At 48.8% G+C, this 25,784-nt stretch overlaps 1 long non-coding RNA gene across 1 annotated transcript in view; it reads left to right on the top strand.

Moving 5' to 3' along the window:
• Nucleotides 1-25,784, top strand: part of LOC146757656 (uncharacterized) — a 594,671-nt gene that overhangs the window by 500,047 nt on the left and 68,840 nt on the right. The gene's annotated exons all lie outside the window — the stretch shown is intronic.

A 25,784-nucleotide genomic window follows, 5' to 3' on the forward strand; every position in this document is an offset into this window, starting at 1 on the left:
CCCTACCCCTCACCCTAACCCTCACCCTAACCCTAACCCTATCCCTATACCTATCCCTATCCCTATCCCTATCCCTATCCCTATCCCTATCCCTATCCCTATCCCTATCCCTATCCCTATCCCTATCCCTAACCCTTACCCTACACTATTCCTAACCTCTCCCTTGTTCTGCCTTTCCAAGCCCCTGGACTGGCCTATTGCCTTTTGGCCTGGCAGGGCACCTGGCAGGCTGGAATTTGGCCGTGGAGGGCTTCCTTTGCACTGTGTTATGGAAAAGGGACGGGAAGGGAAGGAATTGAGGGGAGAAAATGGGAGAGGAAGTGTTGGAAGTAACCACGAGAGAGAAGTCTCATGCTATTATGGTCAACAATCCTCGTTTATTAGGTGTTACAGCATCTCATTTATACAATCAGTAATAAGTTCATGCATATTGCAAAAGTTAAGCTCAGGATTGGTGAATTAGACATTACTTCATCTGACCTTTGTGGTTAGCTTTATAGTTACTTTTCTTCACAGCTATGTCCATACATTGCTACACATCTTGCTTTTCCCTTAGGCCGTCCTTGCCTCTAGATACATATTCTGTCTTTAGCTACATATCCTGTCTTTCACATCCTGATTTCTCCTCAGCTGCTGCCTCCAGTCACGTACCTTCTCTTACAATTTAACTAGTGGAGTTTCATCATGTCCTTTCTCATGAAGCCATTCTGCATAAACACTCTCCACAAGGAAGGAAGGGTAGGGATGGTGTGGGAAGGTGTGGAAGGTGTGGGAAGGTGGGGAAGGGAAGGGAAGGGAAGGGAAGGGAAGGGAAGGGAAGGGAAGGGAAGGGAAGGGAAGGGAAGGGAAGGGAAGGGAAGGGAAGGGAAGGGAAGGGAAGGGAAGGGAAGGGAAGGGAAGGGAAGGGAAGGGAAGGGAAGGGAAGGGAAGGAAGGGGGATCCAGTATGTTCAGTGGGGAGTCGGGAAGATTGTGAGCCTGAAGTACTCAGCCAATGAGGAACCGGGGCAGAAGGAGATCAGCGTGGAGTAACACGGCCTAAAAGATGCAACGCTGCTTTCTGCATGCTCTCCTGCTTGCAGGGGACCTGCCATTGCAATTGCCAATCAAAGTTGCTTGATCACAGATAGCATCCTGGTCAGTGATCTGGGTGTTTCTTCACTGGGCACCAGAGGGCAGAACTAGTAATCAGAGCCTCATTATCTGACTCAGTTCTTTCTGGGGTGCCACGCAGCCACAGGACTTTTTTCTTGAGACCTAATATGGTGTTTAGAGGGCAGTACTGCATGATGGGGTACTGCATATGTTTCAAGCTGCCCAGCGGTTGCCTCCACCATGGTAAGCACATAATGATCTGGACAGGCTGGATGGCTGGGTTGAACTCATTGGGATGAGGTTCAACAAGACCAAGAGCCGGGTCCAGCACTTTGGCCACAGCATCCCCAGGCAAAGCTTCAGGCGTGGGGCAGAGCGGCTGGAAGGCTGTGTAGAGGAACTGGACCTGGGGGCATTGATCGATGCTCAGCTGAACTTGAGCCAGTGATGTGCCCAGCAAGCCAAGAAGCCCAACAGCATCCTGGCTTGTATCAGAAACAGCATTGGCAGCAGGAACGGGGCCGTGATTGTCCCCTTGTACTCAGATCTGGTGAGGCTGCACCTCCCAGATGTGTCCACTTTTGGACCCCTCACTGCAAGGAAGACATCACAACCCTGGAGTGTGTCCAGAGAAAATGACTGCGGTCATCTGAAGGCTTTGTTGGTTGTCGGAGGGCTCCACTGACTCCACTGGTTGTCAGAGATGTTCATTGAACATCACAAGGCTCCATTAATCAAGGAGGGGAGTCACTGGTCATCAGAGGGCTTCATTGGTCATCAGGAGATTAGAGGTGTCCGTGGGAGGGGTTATGCGAACTTTGCTTTGGATAATGGGGTTGGGGTATCGATGCAAGAGGCCTAAAGCAGACCCAAAGGAGGGCCAAGTGGCTGCAGTAAGAGAGCAGCTAAAAGGAGGGTGATGTGGTCACACTGTGTCCAAGCAGAGGTGGATCAAAGTGTAACAGGTTTGGGAGGAATTGTATGGAGGAGCAGAGAGAGAGCAGAGGGAGGGTACTGGGGCTGCTTGGCAGCGTGAGGAGCTCCATCCTTTAGGACTTTGGAGCAGGTGATGTGAGAGAGGGTGGGGAAGGCCACAGGGGTGCAGGACATGGTGTGCATGGCATGGAGCTGGGGAAGCCTCCCAGCACTTTGATGTGGCCACAGCCAGGCAGGGACAGATCCCAGCCGGACGGCTCCGGCCCGCAGCGGCTGCAGCGGCGCTGCCGTGAAGGGCGGCCCCGGCTGCGGCAGCGCCGCTGTCTGAGGTGAGAGCCGGGCGGCCTCGAGCCGGCTGTCAACGGCTGCTCCCGCCTGCTGCGGCTCAGCCAATCGGAGCCGGCGGCGCTGCCGTTGACCAATGAGAGGCCGGGCGAGGGGCGTCGCGTGGCCCCTGGTTGGAGGCGGGTGGGCAGGGGGCGGGGCGGAGCGGCGGTGGGGGAGGGGTTTAGGGGTGCGCGCTATTCTAGCAAGAAATGGGATGGGATGGGATGTGGGATTGGGATGAGGGATTGGGATTGGGATTGGCAGGTGAGAGGTGGGGTTGGGAATGAGATTTGGAACGTCGGGTTGGGATTGTTGGCTGTGGGATTGCGAAAATTGGGATTGGGGTGCGAGGATATGAAAAGGAGATCAGAAAATGGGACGTGTATGGGATGGACTCCAGAAATGGATATGGGATCGACATGGGAAGAATATGGGATGGATATGGGATGGGGTATGGATATGGGATGGGGTTGGGATTACAACTGGATAAATATATGGAATGGACGTGGGATGGACGTGGGAATACGGATTTGGAATGGATATAGATACGGGGTACAGGATGGGGATAGGATGTGGGGACACAGACACAGGATGGGTTTGAGATGGCTATGGGGCTGATATGATGGATATGGGATGGGCTATGGATACACAACAGGATACGGGATGGGATAAAGTCATGAGATGTGGACATAGGATGGCTGATCAGATGGGGCTGTAGTGGTTATGGGGCCATAGGGGCTACAGGATCAGGATGCTGCAGTGACCTCTGTCCCCAAATTTCCCTCCCGCTGTGACACATGGAGTCCCACAACTATTCCTCTTTCCTTTATTCACATATGGGGGGGCCGGGGGGGGGGGCATCCCCAATCTGCCGTTATCAAGAAAGAAACCTTAATAAGAAAAGTAAGGGTTGTCACCCCCACCCCATGGGAACAATGGTGGTCTGTGGGGGTGGACACAGATGAGGTGCCCTGAGGAGTGTCCCCAACTTTGGGCTGTGACACCACAGGGGTGACACAGGTATCCCCGACTTCATGGTGTGACACTGAGGGGGTGTCCTCAACCCTGGCGTGTGGTGTGGGTATGTCACCAACTCTGGCATGCGACACTCTGAGAGTAACATGGGGATGTCCCCAGCTATGGGGGTGAGGCACCGTGATGCCGTATCCCCATTTGCCCCGGGAAGTCCTCGAGCTGGTCATGGTGTTCCCAGCTTCAGTGCAGTGTCCCCAGGGGGGACCTTTTGTCCCCTCTGCATGATGGTGACACCCAACGCTGGCTGCCAAAAGTGACACCCAATGACGATGACACTGCATCACAGAACCTGCAGCAGCTCCAAGTTTGTGCTACATGTCCTACGGTCACTCCAAGCTCTGGGACAGGTCCTGCTGTCACTCCACCCCTCATAATGAGCCCTGCAGTCACTCCTGCTACAGGTCCTCTAGCTGTTCCAAGTACTGCAATAAGAAAATGAAACAAATGCCTATCAAGGGAGGTGCAATATGCCAGGATGTACAGCCCTGTGGTTGCTCCAACCCCTCCAATGAGCCAAGTGGCTGCTCCAACTTCAGTCACAGGTCCTGCGGTGATTCCAGCTCTAGCAATGAGTTCTGCAGTTGCTCCAACTCCTGCAACAGCCCAACAGCCACTCCAGTTCCTACAGTGAACCTTGAGGCTGTTAAAACCCCTGCCACATGTCCTGGACTTGCAAACAGATATGCATATGTATTAGCATCTTTGCATGTATTTTTACATCTGCATACGTTATATATATGTGAGAATATACCGTAAGTAAGCATGTGTTTATATATAGAGATATAGATCTATGTCATAATCATAAGCATAACCCTTTTCTTTTTCTCTGTCTTAGTAAATAGCTTTAACCCAACAAATTCTAAACCACAGCACTGCCGAGTCCCTTACAGATCTCCTTGGGACTCTTGAAAGGAATGAGGAATAGAAGATTAGGGAGCTCTTTCTTTCTTCTCATTTCCTAATCACATCACAGCCTCCTGGATATTTTCCTCTTTACTCCAGCTGCTCTTCGAGACCCCAGCACCAGCCTCTGTGCACTTCAGTTTGTCTCAGAGAAATCAGCCTGTTTACAGGACAAGTGAACTGTTAATGTCTGCAGAAAACAACTATAACTTAAGCTGACTGTATCCATTTCGGTAGGTGAGGCTGAAAGCACAACCTGTGTGACTGTTCACAAAACAAGCGACTTACTGAAGAAATATTTGGGAGTCTCAGAGCTGTGTTGAAAGTTGACCACCCCTTTTAGATTTCTGCCTCCAATCCTTATTCCTTCCCTAAGAACAGGAAATGGAAAATCCCTGCCTTGGCTCTCCTCTTGCAAAGCACCCTTACAACATTCAGTTGTGCAGTGGAGCTGTGATCCCCCTGCCCCAGGCAGCAGCTGTGGCAGCACAAGCCCTGCCGGGGGGCTCCTTCCCCCCACACGTCTCCCCGCAGCGCCCTGGGCAGCTTCCCGAGCAGGATGACTGCTGACCCTGGCAGGCGGCAGAGTAAGATGTATTTTTCACCAGTGGACAGACTGATTCCAGAAGCATGGCTTTGAGTTGCAGTATCAAACTCTATAACCCAGAATTAGGTTATAAAGCAGGAATACGTTTATTAGGCACTGAATGCAAAGGGGATCACACTTCTCTTGCACACCAGAAAACAGAAGTGTTACCCATTTGAAAGCCAAGCTGATACATATTCAACAGATTTCCTGGAATTCATCTACATATTCATTATTTTCCAGGAAATCACTTACATTCTGCCCCTCCCTCCAGCACATGGGCTGTTTGTAGCTGGGTTCTTCCTCCGGAGGTTGTGGGGATGAAGTCAGACGTCTTCCTTGCAAAGGCTCAAAGTCTTCCTCACTCCGTCCTTTTTACCCCATCATGTTTGATTGAACTAGTCTGTTTCTGGACGGCTTCTTGGGCTATGTTCCTTTTAGTATGCAGGATGTTCTTCCCTTATCATAACTGCACATCCTACTTGGTTATGGGCCCACATACCTGACTTTTAACTTTGAGATTTACTCTTTTACTCTATCAGTTTACTAACAGATCGTGGTTGCCTAGCAGAAGTGCAAATGCCTCATCTGGAAATCTCTCTGTGCGGAGCGCTGCGGGGCACTGGGAGGCAGAGCGAGTCCGGTCCCGATGGGTTGCGGCATTGCGGGCAGTGCCCGCATGCACCAGGGCGCGGACACAGGTGGGGCGTAGTGGTGGTTGGTGCCTGCGTGCACCAGGGTCGGTCACATATGCGAGACATATGGGTCATGGGTACTTGGTGTGTGCGTCTGTTCTGTGTACCTGGGCTGTGAATATCCAGAACGTAGGGGGTGGTCCCCTGTGGCACTAGTTTTGATGATGAAACTGTCCAGCATTACATCAAGGAGATCTGTGATCTGTTCAAGATTTCCCCATATTTTGGCCTGAATAGAAGGATACATCTGCATTTCATTTATTGTCGTCGTTATAGGCTTAGCAAGGATAGCAGTGACTCGCTGGCGCTGTGCATTGTCATTGTGTTTGCTGAATCAGACCAGACTGGACAGCCAGGGAGTCGTATACTCCAGACAAAGACGTTTCAATTCAAGACTAGATTTGTTAAATCCTGAAATACACTCTTTCAAGCACTCTAGGGTAAGACCTCTACAGTGCCTGTCCTTGCTTCTTTCACTTCTGCTCAACCATGTGGCATCTAATTTCTGGAAAGAGTTGGCCACTTTGACTTCCCACCAGGAGAATGGCGTGATATGCCTGGCCTTATCATCTGTAGGGGACTCTTTCTCACCCTGCTCGTTTGGGGTTCAGCTCCCTGGCTCCTTTTATCACAAGGTTATCCATTTAGCTGACCATGGGAAGCCAGTTGATGTTATCCTTGATGATTTCAGTAGAGCTTTTGAAACTGTTTCTGACTGCACCCTTCTGGGCAGAATGTCCTGCATACGGATAGACAGAAACAGAATGTGGTGGTTGAGCAGTTGGCCAATAGGTGAGGTCCAAATGATTAGAGTCAACAGGTTCCATTGGGCTGGTAGATGGTCACTGTCAGGGTTCCCCAGGGCTCCATTTTAGGGCTGCTTCTCTTTCATGTTTTTGCGGATGACTTGCATGCAGGACTAGAAGATGTTCTGAGCAAGTTTGCTGCTGATACCAGATGAGGAGGTGCTGTTGCTTCCACTGAGGGTGGAGAGGACTTGCAGAGATATGTGGACAAGTCAGAGAACTGGGTACCAGTTGGTACTAAGCACCAAGTGCAGAAAGTATAACAAGTGCCTGATTGTGCACCTGGGTAGGGGCAACCCTGGACATACACACTGACTGGATATGGGACACTGGAGAGCGGTCTGACTGAATAGGATTGGGGGTCCTGGTCAACATCAGATTGAACATGAGTCAACAGTGAGCCCAAGCAGCCAGGAAGGCCAATGGTCCCCTGGAGTGCATCAAGCAAGGTATTGCCAGCTTAGTGAGTGTCACGGGTTACCTAGATTTACCTTTGCCCGTGACAGGGGGCAGCCGCCCTGTAGGGCCCCCAGCCCAGAGAAGAAGGGAAAGGGGAATGGGAAAAAGAACAGCGGCAGCAATCTAAGGAGGAAAATTTATTTTACTAAATATGATATCGGAATACAAGATAACACAATATAATACAATATGATTGAGGCTAATAAATCAAACAAAACAGAGAGAGAGAGAGAGTCCCCAGAAAACCGAGAGGCCTACTGTGAACTCTAGGTGACACGACTGGAATGCTTCCCACTCCCCGAGAGTCCAAGAGAGAGAGAAAACTCCAGCCTGGGAGCGAGATTATATACGTCCTCCTCCCGTGACTTATCTCTGACCGCGACGTCAGATGTGCCACGGACATCCTACAAAAATGACCAAGGCGAGGAGGGATGCTGCCAGGCACAGTAGTTAGTGTAGGAATAGAATGTGTTTCCTGCTTTAGAGATGGAAAAGGAGGAATTAGCTATCAAAAAGGGAAGATCCACAAAGAGAAGCAGAGATTGATTCTCAGGGCCTGATTTCTACTCATGGGTGGAAGTGATGTTTATCATGGATAAGTTGTTTACTGGACAAGAAAGAGGCACGATTAGGTGGGCAGCTATGCAAGAGTAGGAATGGAACACAGAAGGAAGGTTGGGCCCTGGGGAGAGGTGGAGAGAGGAAGGATCCTGAGGATAAACTGTACTGGTTGCTGTCTCTGTCTTTGTGACTGTTAAATTTCACACTTGTGAAAGTGCTATCTAAGAAGCTGTTATGGTACAAGGGGTGTCTAAGAAATATCTAGAAGACCCCCTGGGCTGTGTTTTGGCTCACTGAAGAGTCTTTGCTGGCGAGCCAGGGGGAATACGGAGTAAGAAACCAGGATCATAAATGAAGTTCTGGGACCAGTTTTTATAATTAAGTATCCTAATTGTGAGACCAAGTGCTGGGTGTTAGTGGGAAGTGAAGAAAGGTATTGCTTGATTATTGATGGTACAATGGAAGTGTAATGGAGGTACCAAAAGTGAATAGTGGAATTGTGGAGGAAAAAAAAACACACACACACACACGCACACACAAAAAAAAAAAAAAAAAAAAAAAAGGCAAAAGGGGTAAGGAAAAGCGGTGAGTCAGAAATATAATATCTTTCTAAGTCTGTGATCTGCTCTAGCCAAAGTAGATGCTGCGGGCATGAGAACACATCCTCTGCACTGTGCCCCCCGCCCCTCCCCCCAAACCTCAGAATCAGCACTCTCTAAGAGGGGGAGAGAGTAAGAGAGAGAGAGCGAGCTGTGGGCCAGAGACTCTTATAGAAAACAAAGTGTTACCTGCGAAGGAGAAAAGACAGGGACATTGGAAGCGAGAATAGTCTTTCCTCCTCGGTTACCTGAAAGAAAGAGAGAAGACAAATTCTGGTCCTGAAAGAATTAGAAGGGTTATAAAGGAGTGTGAAAAAGAGGGTAAGAATCCACTGAAGGCTGCACACGTTCAGCTCAACATAGCAACCTATGTTTGCTGACCAATAGCAATTAGCACATTAGTTTAAGAACCAATTTATTAGTTTAGCAAAAGGAATCCACAAGCTACAGTTGTAAAACTGTCCATTTCAGCTTTACTGGGTGAAGAGTCTTGTTTTTCCTCAATAATTTTACACTTGGTGATTTTGCCTCACAATAAGGACTGCATTCGCAACAGAATTCTTGTGTCTTTTGCCTCAAAACGGGACACGGGCATTTTCCTCACGTTCCACATGCATTGTTTTTAGAAAGTGGCACCCCCTGGCCTAACAAGCAATGGAAATCTTGCAAACCGGGGAAGAGCGGATGGAAGTGAGTCAGAGGTTTCAGTGATGAAGCTGATGGTGAACAAATGGGGAAGAAGTAGGTGGGCGCTCGACCACCCTGGATACCACTGAGCACACCCGGAGCTTTGCCCTCCCCCCTAAGCCCCCCCACACCTCACCAGGAGATCCCCGAGGGCTCTCCGTTCCCCCCCGGCTTCTTTGCCCCCCACCGCCCCCGAGGCCCACTCAGGCTTCAGGCCCTGCGTGTACAGGCCGCGTTGCCATGGCGACAGCGCGCCTTCCCCCCTCTCTGCGCGCACTCGAAACTGCCACCACGGCGACAGCGCATGCGTGACGACGTCGGCATAGCAACAGCGCGTCAGCGCGCCTGCGCCTGTGCTCGTTGCCCGAGCGGCGCCAGCCGTGCCGTCATCACCCCGCGCCCCGAGGAAGAGGCGGCCGTGCCGAAGTCGAGCTGCTCTCCGCACTGCTGCAGCGCCGCCGGGCAACCCCGGGGCTCCGAGCGCCGCCTCCGCTTCTGCAAGTGGCTGTTCTGGGGGAGGCCTGAAGGGGTCCCCTCCGCGGGCGCCGCGAGCCGCCCTGCGTTGGCCCCGCGGGGCCTCTGTGGCACTCAGGGCTTCTGTTGGACGGCGGGATGTTCCCTGTGCCTCCTCCCCTCCCAGGGGTACCTCGTTGCCCCACCCCACGCCCCCATTCTGACCCCTAGGCTCCCCTATCTGTGCCCCCCCCCGCCCCCGTCCTCCCGTCCCCGTTTCTGACCCCTACAATACACTGTCGTCCCCCATGAGTCTTTGTTTTGTGACTTACTTAGAGAGAAAGAGGCGTCGTTATTTGAGAGAACGGGCCGTGGTGGAGATGTTACACGACCCCACGTTTATTCCTCAGAATTCTGATCCAAATTCCAGTCCAAACCAAGGCCATGATCCTGAGAGAGTCAGGCGTACACCAAGTATGTGGCATATGTGCACAAGGTCTGCACCAGGTGAGTATGGCGGTACATGAGCAGCAACGTCTGGCAGAGGGCAAAGAAGACCCCTTTGAATGAAATGATTACTAAGCTTCATGACTTTGAGCTACGTTTAACCCCTCTACGTGCTTATGTTTCAGCCCCTGTGAAAGTAACTGAAAGACTGGATAGAGTAGAGAGTAATCAGGAAGGTAGGATGGAGGAACTGTCTGCTGTGCTTCATCGTGATGAGCCCTGTGAACCCGTGGTGAGATGGGACACAGCTGATGAGGATCAGGATGATCAAAACAGCCTGCTGGAGGGGCTGATCAAACTGGTTTCCTCCCAGCCTGCATCATCCAGTGTCTCAGCTGTTAAGACGTCCTCCTGGCTTGCGGAATCAAACTCTATAATCCAGAGATGGTGTCATGGTTTTGTAATTTTGTAATTTTGCTATCAGTATTCCACATCATAACATCATGTCAAGTATGGATACTTCTGTTGAATGTGCAGTCCACAGAAGAAGACTACATATCCCAGAGAACAACAGGAGTAACAATAAGTCACGGGATCAGGACTCTATATAATCTCGTTCCCAGGCTGGAGTGCCCTCCTTCTTCTCTCGAACTTCTCGGAGAGTGGGAAGCGTTCCAGCCGTGTCGCCTAGAGTTCACAGTAGGCCTCTCGGTTTTCGGAGACTCTCTCTCTCTCTGTTTCGTTCGATTTTGTTAGCCTTAATTATATTATATTGTGTTATCTTGTATTTCGATATCATATTTAGTAAAATAAGTTTTTCCTCCTTAGATTGTCGCTATTTTATCCCACTCCCCTTTTCCCCCTCCTTTCCAGGCCCCGGGGGGGGGGGGGCGTGGGGTGGCTTCCCCTGTCACGGGCATAGGTAAATCTAAGTAACCCGTGACAGATTTTTTGGTGGAGGATGCGGGCATAGAGCTTTTTAGCTTTTAGAACAACTCTCTCTTTGCTCTTAAAGAGCTTCGTTACGGGAGTGTTGGGAGTGTTATCTTTCCGTAGCTGCTCACGGAGAACGTGACCTTGAAATACCAGACAAATTGTCAACATTAAGGGCTGCTGCACATTCTCAGCATTGCTATCTAACTTTTGTGTAGAAAACAAAGGGATTTCTTTCTCCCTTAGAGCAAAGCTAGCTAGCTCTGACTTTTACAGAGCCTGCCAGCTATGAATCCACTCTTCATCCCAGTTGCTCTGTTTAAGGGATTGAAAGCAATTATGATCTTCTTAAAGTATTGGTCAACTATTAACACCATAATTTGGTGTTGTGGAATTGTGCAGATATATAGCCTAATAAGGTGGATACTGATGGAGACACCTGCCTGGTACTTTTACGAGATGTGGTATGGTCAGAATTTTGGCATCTACACCTCAGATGGAATTGTGAATCTTACAAACACTTGCATCCCAGATGGAACAGGCAATTTTACAAATACTTGCATCCCAGATGGAACAGGCAATTTTACAAACACCACCATGTTTAATTCATTGTACAGGCTAAAAAAACCCTTTTTATTTAGGTTGTACTCTCAGATTTCCACACGCTTTTCAATAACTGAGATAGGGTTCATACTTGCATTCATGTTATCACTATCAATGCATGCATATATGTTCCTATGCATTCGTTCTATGCGGAAGTCTCCTCCAGAACCAGAGAATGATGACTGGCAGGGAATATGGAAAGGTTTAGGAAAAGTCTTAGAAGCATGGGGACCCGCAGTGTCATGGGATTTCACTCTTGAACACCTAAGGGACCCTAAGAAATTAAGTGAGTATTTGGGTCAGAGATCTAAGGAGGTAAACCTTATGTGGGGTTTGGCTTATGCATACCGTGCTTTGTATCATACTATTCTGGAGAGAGACAGTTTCCGATCTGAGATTCAAGCCCAAGTTAATTCTGATCAGTCACAGGAGGCATCAGTAGCAATATCAGTTGCCCCTGTGGAAGGCAAGAAATGGAAACGGGTGTCCATGCGTCTAGAACGAAAAGAAGGAGAAGCACAGGGGGGGGCAGCAGAAGACCCAGGTGCCGGGCATGGAGCAGTACCGAAAAAAGCAAAGGCAAAAACCAAGAGGCATGAAGAAGAGACTGATGAGGAGGAGGAAATCACCTATTGTCGACCTCTGAAGCTGACTGAAATCCAAGGCTCAAGAAAGGAGTTCACACGGCGTCAAGATGAAGGTATCCTTGCTTGGTTGCTTCGCTGCTGGGACAACGGGGCCAACAGCTTGTCTCTAGATGGTAATGAAGCTCGCCAACTAGGAAGCATTGCCCAAGATGCAGGTATCGACAGAGGGATTAGCAGATGTTCAGATGGAGCTGCCACTCTCTGGTTGCGGCTGTTAGAAGCCGTGAGAGAAAGGTACCCCTATAAGGATGCTTTGAAGCCTAAATTTGATAGTTGGAATACTGTCCAAAAAGGTATTCAGCGCCTGAGGGAATTGGCCATGGCGAAAATGTTGTACAGCCCTGATCCAAGCGAACTTGACCCTGAGAGAGTGAGGGCCGATCCTGACATGTGGCAGAAAATCACAAGTACGGCACCAGAGAGAATTGCACAGTCATTGGTATCAGGATCTAAAGGATTCGTGGACAGATGGCCCCGAGTTGTTGAGCTGATTATAATGCTTCAAACCATCGATCAGCAGCTCCCCCAACTGCACGCCGCAGTTTCTGCCATCTCACGGCTAGAAAACCGAGTAGATGAAATGTGCAAGAAATTGTTTCCATCAACTAATTGTAATGATCCTGTAATAGTATCAGAAACAACTGATGAAGGTCAATCCTCGTACGGGCCACCAGGTCTAATGAAGGATCTGATCAAACTAGTCCAGTCCTACTCCCCACCTGCATCATCAAAAGTCTCAGCTGTTAAACGCACACGCTTCCCAGCTCGAGCAAAGAACAACAGTATGATTGCACCGCGTGTTTCCATGTGGCTCTACCTACGTGACCGTGGAGAAGACATGAGGAAGTGGCATGATCAGCCTACTTCTGCACTACGAGCACGGGTGAAAGAACTGCTAGACATACCAACCACCAGTGGAGTTGCTCCAGTCATCACAGGTAACCAATAGAGGGGCCCTGCCCTCAGTCAGGGGAGGGAAAGGGATAATAGAGTTTATTGGACTGTGTGGATTCGATGGCCTGGCACATCAGAACCACAGGAATATAAGGCGCTGGTGGATACCGGTGCACAGTGCACCCTAATGCCCTCCAGTCATGAAGGGACAGAATCAATCCATATTTCTGGAGTGACTGGGGGCTCTCAAGAATTGACTGTGCTGGAGGCTGAAATAAGCCTCACTGGCAAAGACTGGCAAAAACATCCTATTGTGACTGGCCCAGGGGCTCCATGTATACTGGGTATTGATTACCTCAGAAGGGGGCATTTCAAGGATCCTAAGGGGTATCGATGGGCCTTTGGGATAGCTGCTGTAGACATGGACAACATTAAGCAGCTGTCTGTTTTGCCTGGCCTGTCAGAGGACCCGTCTGTTGTGGGGCTGCTACGAGTAAAAGAGCAGCAGGTACCGGTTGCTACAAAGACAGTGCACAGACGGCAGTATCGTACCAACAGGGATTCCTTGCTCCCCATTCATGATTTGATTCGCCAGTTGGAGAATCAGGGAGTGATCAGTAAAACTCACTCACCTTTTAACAGTCCCATATGGCCAGTGCGTAAAGCCAGTGGAGAATGGAGGCTGACAGTAGACTACCGTGGCCTGAATGAGGTCACACCCCCATTGAGCGCTGCTGTGCCGGACATGTTGGAACTCCAGTACGAGCTGGAGTCAAAAGCAGCCAAATGGTATGCCACCATTGACATTGCCAATGCCTTCTTTTCTATTCCTTTGGCCGCAGAATGCAAGCCACAGTTTGCCTTCACCTGGAGGGGCATTTAGTATACTTGGAACCGTTTGCCCCAGGGGTGGAAACACAGCCCAACCATTTGCCATGGGTTGGTCCAAACTGTACTGGAACAGGGTGGTGCTCCTGAACACCTGCAGTACATTGATGACATTGTTGTGTGGGGCGATACAGCAGAAGAAGTTTTCACAAAAGGAGAGCAGATAATCCGGATTCTTCTACAAGCTGGCTTTGCTATTAAGCGAAGCAAAGTAAAAGGACCTGCCCAGGAAATTCAGTTCTTAGGTATAAAGTGGCAGGATGGACGTCGTCACATCCCAGCAGATGTGATCGACAAAATCACTGCCATGTCTCCACCAACTAGCAAGAAAGAGACACAATCTTTCCTGGGTGCAGTAGGCTTTTGGAGGATGCACATTCCAAACTACAGCCTCATTGTAAGCCCCCTTTATCAGGTAACGCGGAAGAAGAATGATTTTGCATGGGGCCCTGAGCAGCAGCAGGCTTTTGAACAGATTAAACAAGAGATAGCCCGTGCTGTAGCCCTGGGGCCAGTACGGACTGGACAGGATGTAAAGAACATCCTCTACACTGCTGCTGGAGAGAAAGGCCCCACTTGGAGTTTGTGGCAAAGAGCCTCAGGAGAGACCCGAGGCCGACCCCTGGGATTCTGGAGTCGATCATATAAGGGGTCTGAAGAGTGCTACACTCCAACTGAGAAGGAGATCTTAGCCGCGTATGAGGGGGTTCGGGCTGCTTCCGAAGTAGTCGGGACTGAAACACAGCTCCTTTTGGCACCTCGACTGCCAGTGCTGAACTGGATGTTCAAAGGACAGGTTCCCTCCACCCATCATGCTACCGATGTCACCTGGAGCAAGTGGATTACGCTGATTACACAGCGAGCGCGAATGGGAAACCTCAATCGTCCAGGAATCCTAGAGGTAATCATGGACTGGCCTGAAGATAAAAAGTTTGGAACATCACCAGCAGAAGAGGTATCACGTGCTAAAGAGGCCCCACCATACAACGAATTACCAGAAAATGAAAAGAAATATGCCCTATTCACTGACGGATCATGTCGCATTGTAGGGAAGCATCGCAAATGGAAAGCTGCTGTGTGGAGCCCCACACGACAGGTTGCAGAGGCCACTGAAGGTAAGGGAGAATCAAGTCAGTTTGCAGAGGTAAAAGCTGTCCAGCTGGCCTTAGATGTTGCTGAACGGGAGAGGTGGCCAATGCTGTATCTTTATACTGACTCATGGATGGTGGCAAATGCCTTATGGGGGTGGTTACAGCGGTGGGAACAAAATAACTGGCAACGGAGGGGAAAATCTGTTTGGGCCGCTGAACTATGGAAGGACATTGCTTCCCGAACAAAGAATATGGTTGTAAAGGTGCGTCATGTGGATGCACATGTGCCCAAAAGTCGGGCTACTGAAGAACAACAAAACAACCATCAGGTAGATAAAGCTGCTAGAATTGAGGTGGCTCAAATCGACTTGGATTGGCAGAATAAGGGCGAATTATTTCTAGCTCGATGGGCTCATGAGACCTCAGGCCATCAAGGAAGAGATGCAACATATAAGTGGGCCAGAGACCGAGGGGTGGACTTAACCATGGACGCTATTGCGCAGGTTATTCATGATTGTGAAACATGTGCCATAATTAAACAAGCCAGAAGGATGAAACCTCTCTGGGAGGAAGGGCGATGGCAAAAGTATAAATATGGGGAGGCGTGGCAGGTTGATTATATCACCTTGCCACGATCTCGCAGTGGTAAGTGTTATGTACTCACTATGGTAGAGGCAACCACTGGGTGGCTTGAAACATACGCAGTACCCCATGCAACTGCTCGAAACACCATATTAGGTCTTGAGAAACAAGTCCTGTGGCGACATGGCACCCCAGAAAGAATTGAATCTGATAATGGGACACATTTCAAAAATTCTCTTATAAATACTTGGGCCAAAGATCATGGCATTGAGTGGATTTATCATATTCCCTACCATGCACCAGCTTCTGGTAAAATTGAACGATATAATGGGTTGTTGAAAACTATGTTGAAAGCAATGGGTGGTGGAACATTTAAGCACTGGGAGAAGAATCTGGCAGAAGCCACTTGGCTGGTCAATACTAGAGGATCTGTCAATCGTGATGGTCCTAGTCAATCTAGCCCCCTACACACTGTAGAAGGAGATAAGGTCCCTGTTATACATGTAAAGAACATGTTGGGAAAAGCTGTTTGGGTCCTTCCAGCTTCTGGAAAGGGCAAACCTATCCGTGGAACTGTCTTTGCCCAGGGACTTGGTGGGTAATGCAGAAGGATGGGGATGTTCAATGTGTGCCACAAGGGAATTTGATGCTGGGGGAGTGCAGTCAATAATTTTATGTATCTATATATATATATATATGTTTGCATGTGTAGTGTATTTTAGTTATTATAGTTGTACATTTAGTTATGTTACATGCAATTCTACTATTTAGCTATCACAATTTTACATACGTGTATATATATGTATATATATGTATATATTAACCATGATGTAATAATGTAGAATAAGGGGTGGAATGTCATGGTTTTGTAATTTTGTAATTTTGCTATCAGTATTCCACATCATAACATCATGTCAAGTATGGATACTTCTGTTGAATGTGCAGTCCACAGAAGAAGACTACATATCCCAGAGAACAACAGGAGTAACAATAAGTCACGGGATCAGGACTCTATATAATCTCGTTCCCAGGCTGGAGTGCCCTCCTTCTTCTCTCGAACTTCTCGGAGAGTGGGAAGCGTTCCAGCCGTGTCGCCTAGAGTTCACAGTAGGCCTCTCGGTTTTCGGAGACTCTCTCTCTCTCTGTTTCGTTCGATTTTGTTAGCCTTAATTATATTATATTGTGTTATCTTGTATTTCGATATCATATTTAGTAAAATAAGTTTTTCCTCCTTAGATTGTCGCTATTTTATCCCACTCCCCTTTTCCCCCTCCTTTCCAGGCCCCGGGGGGGGGGGGGCGTGGGGTGGCTTCCCCTGTCACGGGCATAGGTAAATCTAAGTAACCCGTGACAGATGGGTTATAAAGCAGGTATGTTTATTCCAGCGTTGCGCAGTGCCAGGTGCAAGGGGGATAGCTCCTTCAAACTTGCACACCGACTTGTAAAATCGGGACACAGTTATAGGTACATTTAATACATAGTCAATGATTTCTCGGAATTCTGATACATAGTCAATGATTTCTTAGACTTCTAATACATAGTCAATAGTTCTAGGAATTCTGGTACATATTCAATAGCTCTTTAGCATACAGACCCCCTCTTGTCTTTAGCATGCTGACCCCCTCTTGTTCTTATCAGGGGGAATGCAACTCCTCTTCTGGTCGTCCGTGAGGTCTCACTCCTTATCTGCATCCTCCCTGCTCTCTCAGGCCCCTTGTTTCTTTTACTTGTTACCTTTAAGTTTCTTTTACTTATTTCTATAAACTACCTTTAAGTTTCCTTTACTTGTTTCTATAAACTACCTTTAACTATCCCCCTTTTAGCCCCCCTTTATTCCGAATTCCAGCAGAGCTTCTGTTTCCTGCTTCACTGTTCATTCCCCCCTTTTCTTCAATCTAGCAGGATTTCTCTCCTGCTAGATCATTCCTTTTCCGGTGTGTGGCTAGCTGTTCTGCTATTCCCTTAATTGCACTTTTGTATATTTTATATGTAGTTAATCCAGTCTATGTTCTTGTTGATTGTCATCCACCAAAACAGTGACTCCAATCCTGCAGCAATTTGATTTCTTGCCTTAAATTTATCAGGGACACCTCTAGGTACCCCAACTAAATCTATATACATTTCTTTTCCAAATGCCAGGGTGAATGGTATAACTAATTGAACAAGTGCACAGGTGCCTCCCCAGTTAGATGGTTAAGCTGGACCATAAAAATCTTTCCCCCACAGTACCACCGGAGATTTGCCCTGGAGATTCCCAATCTTGAATAATTTCCTGCTGAATCCTCCATAACATCCAAGACCTCATCACTGCATAAGGAAAAGTTTCCTATAGGCCTGGTAGCCTTCACACCCTGCTGTGAGAGGCAAGCTGTATGGTTACCTACTGCTGTAGAGAGCGCAGGAGGGATCTTGACATCTGTATCAGGCATTGGAGGAAACAAGAGAGAGGTCTGCACTCTCTATTTCCCCAGGCAGTTTTCTCTTGATACAGGGCAATCATGCATCACATTCCCTTGGGGTCCTTGGTCCATCCCAGCAGAATGGGTACCGCCTGAGCTATTGGCCGTCCCGATGCACAAGTGTAGCAATTGCTATGGTTGGGACTCTGGACAGTATACTTAGTCCATTCTACCCAGGCATTAACGTCCCCATATCTTGTTTCAGTTTCAAATGTTTGTCTAAGATCTTTTATCTCCTTAATTGTCATAACTGCAGGGTTTTCAGGAAGATTTTCTACCCCTTTTTAAGCTCTTCCCTATCCTGGACATTCTGGGTATTTTCAAGGAGTGTCTCTGTCCAGCCTCAATTGGCAGTTGTCCACCATACATCATTCCATACACTACAAGAGTCCCTTATTCATATCAAAACTATCAGTTGGTCCCTCCCCTGCATTATTGTCAAATTTCACCTTTTCCAGATAATTATCAGGATAGCAAATGGGTACAGCAGTAAAAACTTTTTTGTTACAAGGAAAACTTTTTGTGAGTATTGGTTCTATATAGGTTATAATACTCTCCCACTTACATATACAATTCATTTACCTATTCGAGGAGAAGTGAAAGGTTAGTTAAAATAATAAAAAATATATATGCATATAAAAAAACTTTTCATGATTTCCTTCTAATTCTTATCTTTTAAAGGTTTTTCTATGGCCACAGTTCCCACGCCTCAGGGCTAGTGGATACCTATACCAGTGTGTCATAAGTCCATCCTTTCTCGGCTGTCCTCACAGCTGTTTCAGTTGTTAGGAGTACTTGGAATGGTCCTTCCCAGTCAGGTGGCAGCTTTGTCTCCTTCCCAGTCTGTATCAGGATCCAGTCCCATTCACATGTAGCTGCAAATGCTGCTATGTCAACTCCAAGACCCACAATGGGTTAAATTCCTGTGTGCCACCTTCTTCAAACTAACACCATAGATGAGCTCTCCAGTCAGGCTCTGTCCAATTATGCTTTCCAATTAGGATGCTTACTTCTGTGTTTTTGCACTAATGAGAACACCAACACGTGATGACCTAGAAATCTTTGTAGAGTTGCAGGCCTGAGCTCTTGTTTGGACCACAGGGATGCAGTTTAATGGCTTCCACAATTGCACCGTAGCACAAGGGGGATACAGAGTCTTAGGGATGGATGGGCGAAGAGACAAGGAAGGGCGACTGCCCTCTGTGAGAGTGCACTGAGCTCTGCCTGGGGATGGCAGAGCAGCCAGGTCAGAGCTGATGAAAATGGAAAAGAGAGGAGACCAACAGTGTCTGTTCCAGGCTTCCTGATCAGGGAGAGCAAATGGAAGGTGCCCTCTGCAGACAGATGGGAGCCTGATGTTGTCCGGCCCTTGTCCCCTTTGGGGGCCTTTTTCACTCCAGTATCTGCTGCAGGGACAGCACAGCAGGGCATGTGCCATCCAGAAGATCCCTGGAGAGCACAGATGGCAGCTTCTCGAGCTTCATGGAGGAACCAAAGAGGAGAGGTGCTCTGCTAGATTTCATACCAGCAAGGAAGGTCTGGTGGGGAATGTGAAGGTAAAACGGGCACCAGGCCATGTGCGAGACACAAATGGATCTTTCTTTTTTCTTTTTTTCTTTTTTTTTTTTTTTTCTTCTTTTCCTTTCCTTTTCCCTTTCCCTTCCCCTTTCTCTCTTCCTTTCCATTTCCCTTCCCTTCTTCTTCCCTTCCCTTTTTTTTCCCTTTATGGTTAGGCTGTGGTTGGACTTGATGTTCTTCAAGGTCTTTTCCAAACTGGGTAATTCTATGATTCCCTTTCCTTCCCTTTTTTTTCCTTTCCTTTCCTTTCCTTTCTTTTCATTTTCATTTTCCTTTTCTTTCTTTTTCTATTTCTTTTTCTTCTCCTTTTTCTTTTCCTTTTTCTTACTTTTTTTGTTTCTTTCTTTTCCCTTTTTCTTTTTCTTTTTTTTTTCTTCTTTTCCTTTTCCTTTTCCTTTTCCTTTTTCGTTTTCTTTTTTGTTTTCATTCCCTTTTTCTTTCCCTTTTTCTTTCTCTTTCTCTTTCTCTTTTTATTTTTTGAAGCAGGAAGTTTGAAAGATGTTCATTAATGTCGGTAAAAGTGAAAAAAACATTTGAAGACAAAGATAGAAATCAATGAAAATGTGTTAACCATTCCCAATGTGTGAAATACTCACAAGTCCTTTTCAATTTTAAGTTGATACCTCCCAACTATCTGGCTGTTTTCTGACATTCAGGGAGATTACTGGAATTTGCTCCATCTCTCCAGTGTCTGATGGACTCTGTTGTCAAATCCTTCACTGTGATTCTATCTATCCCTTCCTATCTGTGTCTCACTCATTTCTTCTACAAATATTCCCTGTGAAAGACAAACCTCAATAGAAGCAGCTTGGACATGGCAAGCAGTTGATCACTGTGTTTTACTGTTCAACCGTTTACATTGCACCACCTTTCCTTCTGTTTGTAGGCCAAAAAAAAGAGAGAAATCTTTCCTTTTCCGTGTGCAGCCGGTTCTCTGTGGAAAGCCAGTGGGAGTTGGTGCAAAGCAGGTTTAACACTGAGCGGATGAATGCAGAGGAGAAGAGTGATGTCAGGAAAAGAGATGCTAGTCCCAGGGGGCCAGTGTGAGTAGAAATGGGGTGGGGAGGTTGAGAAGGACGTTTGTCCACACAGTAACAGAATAGAACTCATTGGGAATATCCTGGATTGATATCAGTTGCACAGTGCTGCTTTAACAACTTGTTTAAACCCACCTATAAATAAATAGACAATAAATGTCTGCTGGATTCTTCCTCTTTAAGATCTCTCCAGATACCTCTCCACTTTGCTGAACAAGTTCTGAAAACCCAAAGAGGATGACAGGAAGGCACAAGGCACAGGAGGGCTCCTTAGGTGGTAAGAGGCCCCAGGGGGCATTTGCTGCTGAGTCCATCAGCCTCCAGTGCAGAGAGAAGTCTGCACAAAGTGCTCAACAAGACAAAGGCAGAAGTAACAGTTTCTTGGAGTATTAATGGGCCCAATGAGGGCCATTAGTAAGCAAGATTCCCAAGGGACCTGTTAGAGCAGATAATTGGAAGCCATGACTACAGGCAGGCAAAGGCACTGGCATGGTGGCTCTGATGCTAAGAAACCCCTCCTTTGTCTTTGGAAGCAGACAGGACATGACTTGATTCCCAGACCCCTGGCAGGGAGATCCTGTCCCTCATGTTGGCTCGGGGCCCTTCCTGGGGCAGGAGAAGGAGAATTGTATGGTGTTAAATGAAAGACACAGGGACAGAAGATCCCAGGCTCTGCATGGGGTGCAAGGACACTGTGAGGTTCATGCCTTAGGTGTGCCCTGTGTCTCATTGCAGGATGTGGGATGGGAGAAGGGCCCAATCTGAACACGTAGTCAATCCCAATGAAGCTCTGAACTTCAGATCTCTTGGTTCCAGTGCCATCCTTTGCACATCCTCCCATAGTTTGATGTCCTTTCTGCTCTACAGTGCTCCCAGTGCTCCAGGTGAGGCTGTAGCAATGCAGAGCAGACAGGGACAATCCTTTCCCTCACCCAGCTGTCAGTACTTTGCTTGATGCACTCCAGTGGACTGTCGGCCTTCCTGGCTGCCTGGGCACACTGCTGACTCATGTTCAGTTTGATGCTGACCAGGACCCCCAATCCTTTTCAGTCAGTCTTCTCTCCAGTGTCCCATATCCAGTTAGTGTGTATGTCCAGGGTTGCCCCTACCCAGGTGCACAATCAGGCACATTTTGTTTTGGTTATGCTTTATGCACCAACTTGTACCCACTTCTCTGATTTGTCCACATCTCTCTGCAAGTCCTCTCCACCCTCCGTGGGGGCAACAGCACCTCCTAATCTGGTATCATCAGCAAACTTGCTCAGAACATCTTCTAGTCCTTGTCATGGTTTTGTCATCTTTGCTGTTCTTATGCCACATCATAACATCATGTGGAGCACAGAGAAGAAAAACTACATGTCCCAGAGGACCTCATGGTCAGAGAGGGAAACACGTCACGGAAGTGACGCTAGCTCTCTCTCTCTCAGTGCCTGGCAGCGAGTGTGAAACCTCTCTCTTTCTCTTTTATTTTACTTGATTTATTAGCCTCAATTTCAATTAGATTGTAATTAGTAAAATAAGTTTTCCTCCTTAGATCATTGCCGCTTCTCTGTTTGTTTCCCTGAGCCCAGCTCCCATCTCTTTCCCTTTCCCTTTTTCCCTTCCCACTTGTCAGGGGCTGGGGGAGCCTACGGGCCTACTGCCCCCCTGTCACGGACATAGACATCAGTGACACCATGCAATGTTCTCAAAGGTGATTCAGTGTCTCGAGAACTTTCCACTTGAGCATTTCCAAAGCAATTCAGATGCTGAGAGACCCAAATGCTGGTTTGGAAGTTCAAATACTGTGGTGGTCTGCTGAACTTCTCACGGGGCAGTGTGTAGGATACCCCACAGTAAGAACCATAAGGGGGGTAATCCCACAAACACACACATCTCTTGTCAACACTCAGACCATTTCCAACAGCCACCTTTTGGATGCAGCTCCTGGACAGATGTGACACAGAACAGCATCGGTGCAAAGGGCTCTAGGAAGGATTTCTTTTGTGAGCACATCTAGCAGATATCAGGTGGGTCCCTTGGCTCATTTCCCAGTGTGTTAGGAATTTGGAAGCACCGTGGAGGAGTTCCATGCAAATCATCACCAGTTTGACCAAAAGGGGTGACAGAAGGGCTCAGAAGGGATGGTGCCACTGTGCAGGGAGCACCAGAAAGACAGGATGAGCTGAAAACACCCTGAGCCCAATTGTGGAGTTGAGCAGATCCAAGGGCTGATATCAGTCACAACCCACAACCACAACAAGCCAAGACTATTGCAACCAAAAGATGTAACACAGAGGTATTCAGTATTCCGGCACAGTCACATCTTCGGTTTTTCTCTCACAGAACACATATGGGTAAAGGCAGCTCTCAGCCATTCTGTGCTAAGTCGAGGTCACACGGGGATCCTCTGTAAAATAAAACAAGACCCCAACTTGCCTTTTGGGGGCTTTGTTAATATGGTTAAAATGAGGGAATAATTGAGCAAGTGTTAATTCTATATTCCTTTTCCCGGGCACCCTTAGCCTTCCAAGTGTATTTATTAAGAGGTTCCACTAAGGTTAGGGACACTGGCCTCAGGATAGCTGGGTGAGTCGACACAGGCTGGCCAGGGAGAGAAGTGTTTCCCTGGTTTATCAGCAACTGGATGGTGACTCACAGGGGCAAATGGCAAGGGTGGTGGGTGAGGCCTTGGGACAGAAGATGTTAAATCGAGGATCTTCTCCTTTTGTTGTAAGCTTTCTAATACATCCACCCTTCACTGCCCTCCCCCGCCTCCTGCCTACCTTGCGCTGGAGGGGGGCGAATGCATCAGCTTTTCTTGAGCTTTTTGAGCTTTTGTTCTGGCCACCAGTTAACTGATTTCTCTAACCTGACTGTGGGTAATCCACCCATCAAATCTCGGGGAACGCCCTCTTGACAGCCCAGTGTCCAGAGACAATTACATTTATGATCAATATTTTGCCTACCTGTACTTACTGGCAATGACTGCCAGTGAGACCCTTTCCAGCCCCATTGAGCTTTGGGCTGGGTGGCCCAGGGGCAAGGCTGACTGCTGCAAGCCTCACTCCCCTTGGCTCACACTTACTGGTGGAAGAAATCACCAGCCCGTATTTTCTGCCACAGTTAATTAACTCTTGGGCAACCTCCCCCCATGTCCATACTTTGTATCCTGACTGCAGATGGTTGGATGTTACAGTTCCTTCTAACGCTGCCCAGGTTCTTTCTCCCTGGGACACAGCCTGTATCTTCCATTGCAGTTGTATGCCTACGGGTTTCAGAGATTCTGGAAGCCCCCTGATTAAAAGAGTCGTCGTCTCAGGATACACAGGCATCATCACAGTTGATTGACGGTGTGGCTGCAGCTTTCTATCGTGCATCATTTGGAGACGGCCAGCCATTTGAATGCTTTCTACTACCTGAACAACAGCAACATCAGGCAGTATGGCTTTGTCTGCAGTTCATCACCTGCCTCATCTCTTCAACCACAGCAGAGTCTCACAGGAATGTCAGAAGCAGCCACACTCCTCTCGAGGTTCTCTGATCAAATCAGGAACAAACATTGCTACGATGAGCAAACTGCTGTCTACCAAGGTGATGTCAACATCTCCCTTTCCCACCCTTCCCTTCTATGCACAGAAAGCAGCAAGCTGCTGCCCATCAGAGGGCTTGTTTTGCCATCAGAAGGTGACTGCAGTCATCTGAAGGCTTTGTTGGTTGTCGGAGGGCTCCACTGACTCCACTGGTTGTCAGAGATGTTCATTGAACATCACAAGGCTCCATTAATCAAGGAGGTCATCAGAGGGCTTCATTGGTCATCAGGAGATTAGAGGTGTCCGTGGGAGGGGTTATGCGAACTTTGCTTTGGATAATGGGGTTGGGGTATCGATGCAAGAGGCCTAAAGCAGACCCAAAGGAGGGCCAAGTGGCTGCAGTAAGAGAGCAGCTAAAAGGAGGGTGATGTGGTCACACTGTGTCCAAGCAGAGGTGGATCAAAGTGTAACAGGTTTGGGAGGAATTGTATGGAGGAGCAGAGAGAGAGCAGAGGGAGGGTACTGGGGCTGCTTGGCAGCGTGAGGAGCTCCATCCTTTAGGACTTTGGAGCAGGTGATGTGAGAGAGGGTGGGGAAGGCCACAGGGGTGCAGGACATGGTGTGCATGGCATGGAGCTGGGGAAGCCTCCCAGCACTTTGATGTGGCCACAGCCAGGCAGGGACAGATCCCAGCAGTCCCTGCTGAGCATGAGAACAAGGACACAGACACACAGCGTGTAGCTTTGCTGAGGGATTTATTGATCATCATGGGATGTCACTGATCATCAGGGTCTTCACTGGGCATCAGAGGATGTCAGAGGGCAGCACTGGCAAGGAGGAGCCTTGTCCCTGCAGGGTTTGTCCCCAGGGACTCAGGGCAGGAGAAGGACTGGCAGCAGCCAAGAGACCCGGGGCAGGACGTGGGTCCCCTGGGGACGGAAGCCACAGCCCCTGTCCCAGCTGCATGGTGACTCTGGGCCATCCATAGGGCACTCTGAGCCTGCCCCCTCCAGATCCGTTCCTCTGCACGACCCCATAGAGCGCAAGGGAAGGGCTGGAGGTGACAGTGCCCAGGTCCTGCTGGAACAGGCCACGGACAGTCCCCTCCATGCCATCAATTAATTCCCAGCCCCTGATGCCCGGTCCTCAGGGCTGCGGAGGCACCCAGGGTCCCCCAAGTGCCCTGTGGTGCAGGGACCCATTGTGAGCACTAGAACAACGTGGCCAAGTCACGGTCCTGTAACCTGCTCAGCCCCAACTGCCCCCCATTGCCTCCTTCCCCTGCCCATTGCTCGCCAATATCAGGAGGGTGCCCAACAGCAGCCTTAAGGCCCGAATGGTGCCCCAAGGACCAGGGAACTGAGAGAACAGCAACACATCCCAGCCCCATCCTCGCCCCAGGGTCACCCCTCAACTCACAGCTCCAGGAGAGGGAGAAAGCAGAGATGGGTCAGCACTGCCAGGTGGGGCAAGCAGCAGTGCCAGCATCATAATGGGCAGCTGGCCGTGATGTCACCGCGTTGCCCTGGTGCCGTTTGTGACACGGCCACCCGGGAGGGGGGTGAAGGCAGAGCACCAAGGAGGGTCCTGCATCCTGAAGGAGCATCTGGTACAGAGCAGACGCATCTGAAGGATGAGCTCCAGCATGGCCGGTGCCAAGAAGGAGCAACCCAGAATGAGCAAGAACGGCCCCAGGGTGGGCCATGCCTCTGGACAAACATGTAGTAATACTGAAGGTACACGGACCCACAGCCACCACGGGAGCGGTGCTGCAGCCAGTCTTGGGATGGAGATGACACTTTCCATCTGCCACCTCCCTCCTGCCCAGCAGTGGGAAAGGGTTGCTGGGAAGCGGCAGATGCAGAGTGTGACCTGCTTTTCCTTTCATCTGCAGAGCGAGTTGCCGTCTGGGATGCGGTGGCCGCCTTCGTACACAAGCAGCTCCTGGTGCACAAGGTGCGTTTGTTGGCTG

This window comes from Coturnix japonica, chromosome 20 (assembly GCF_054131305.1).
Source record: "Coturnix japonica strain WE chromosome 20, WE-NBRP24, whole genome shotgun sequence".
Classification (NCBI taxonomy): domain Eukaryota; kingdom Metazoa; phylum Chordata; class Aves; order Galliformes; family Phasianidae; genus Coturnix; species Coturnix japonica.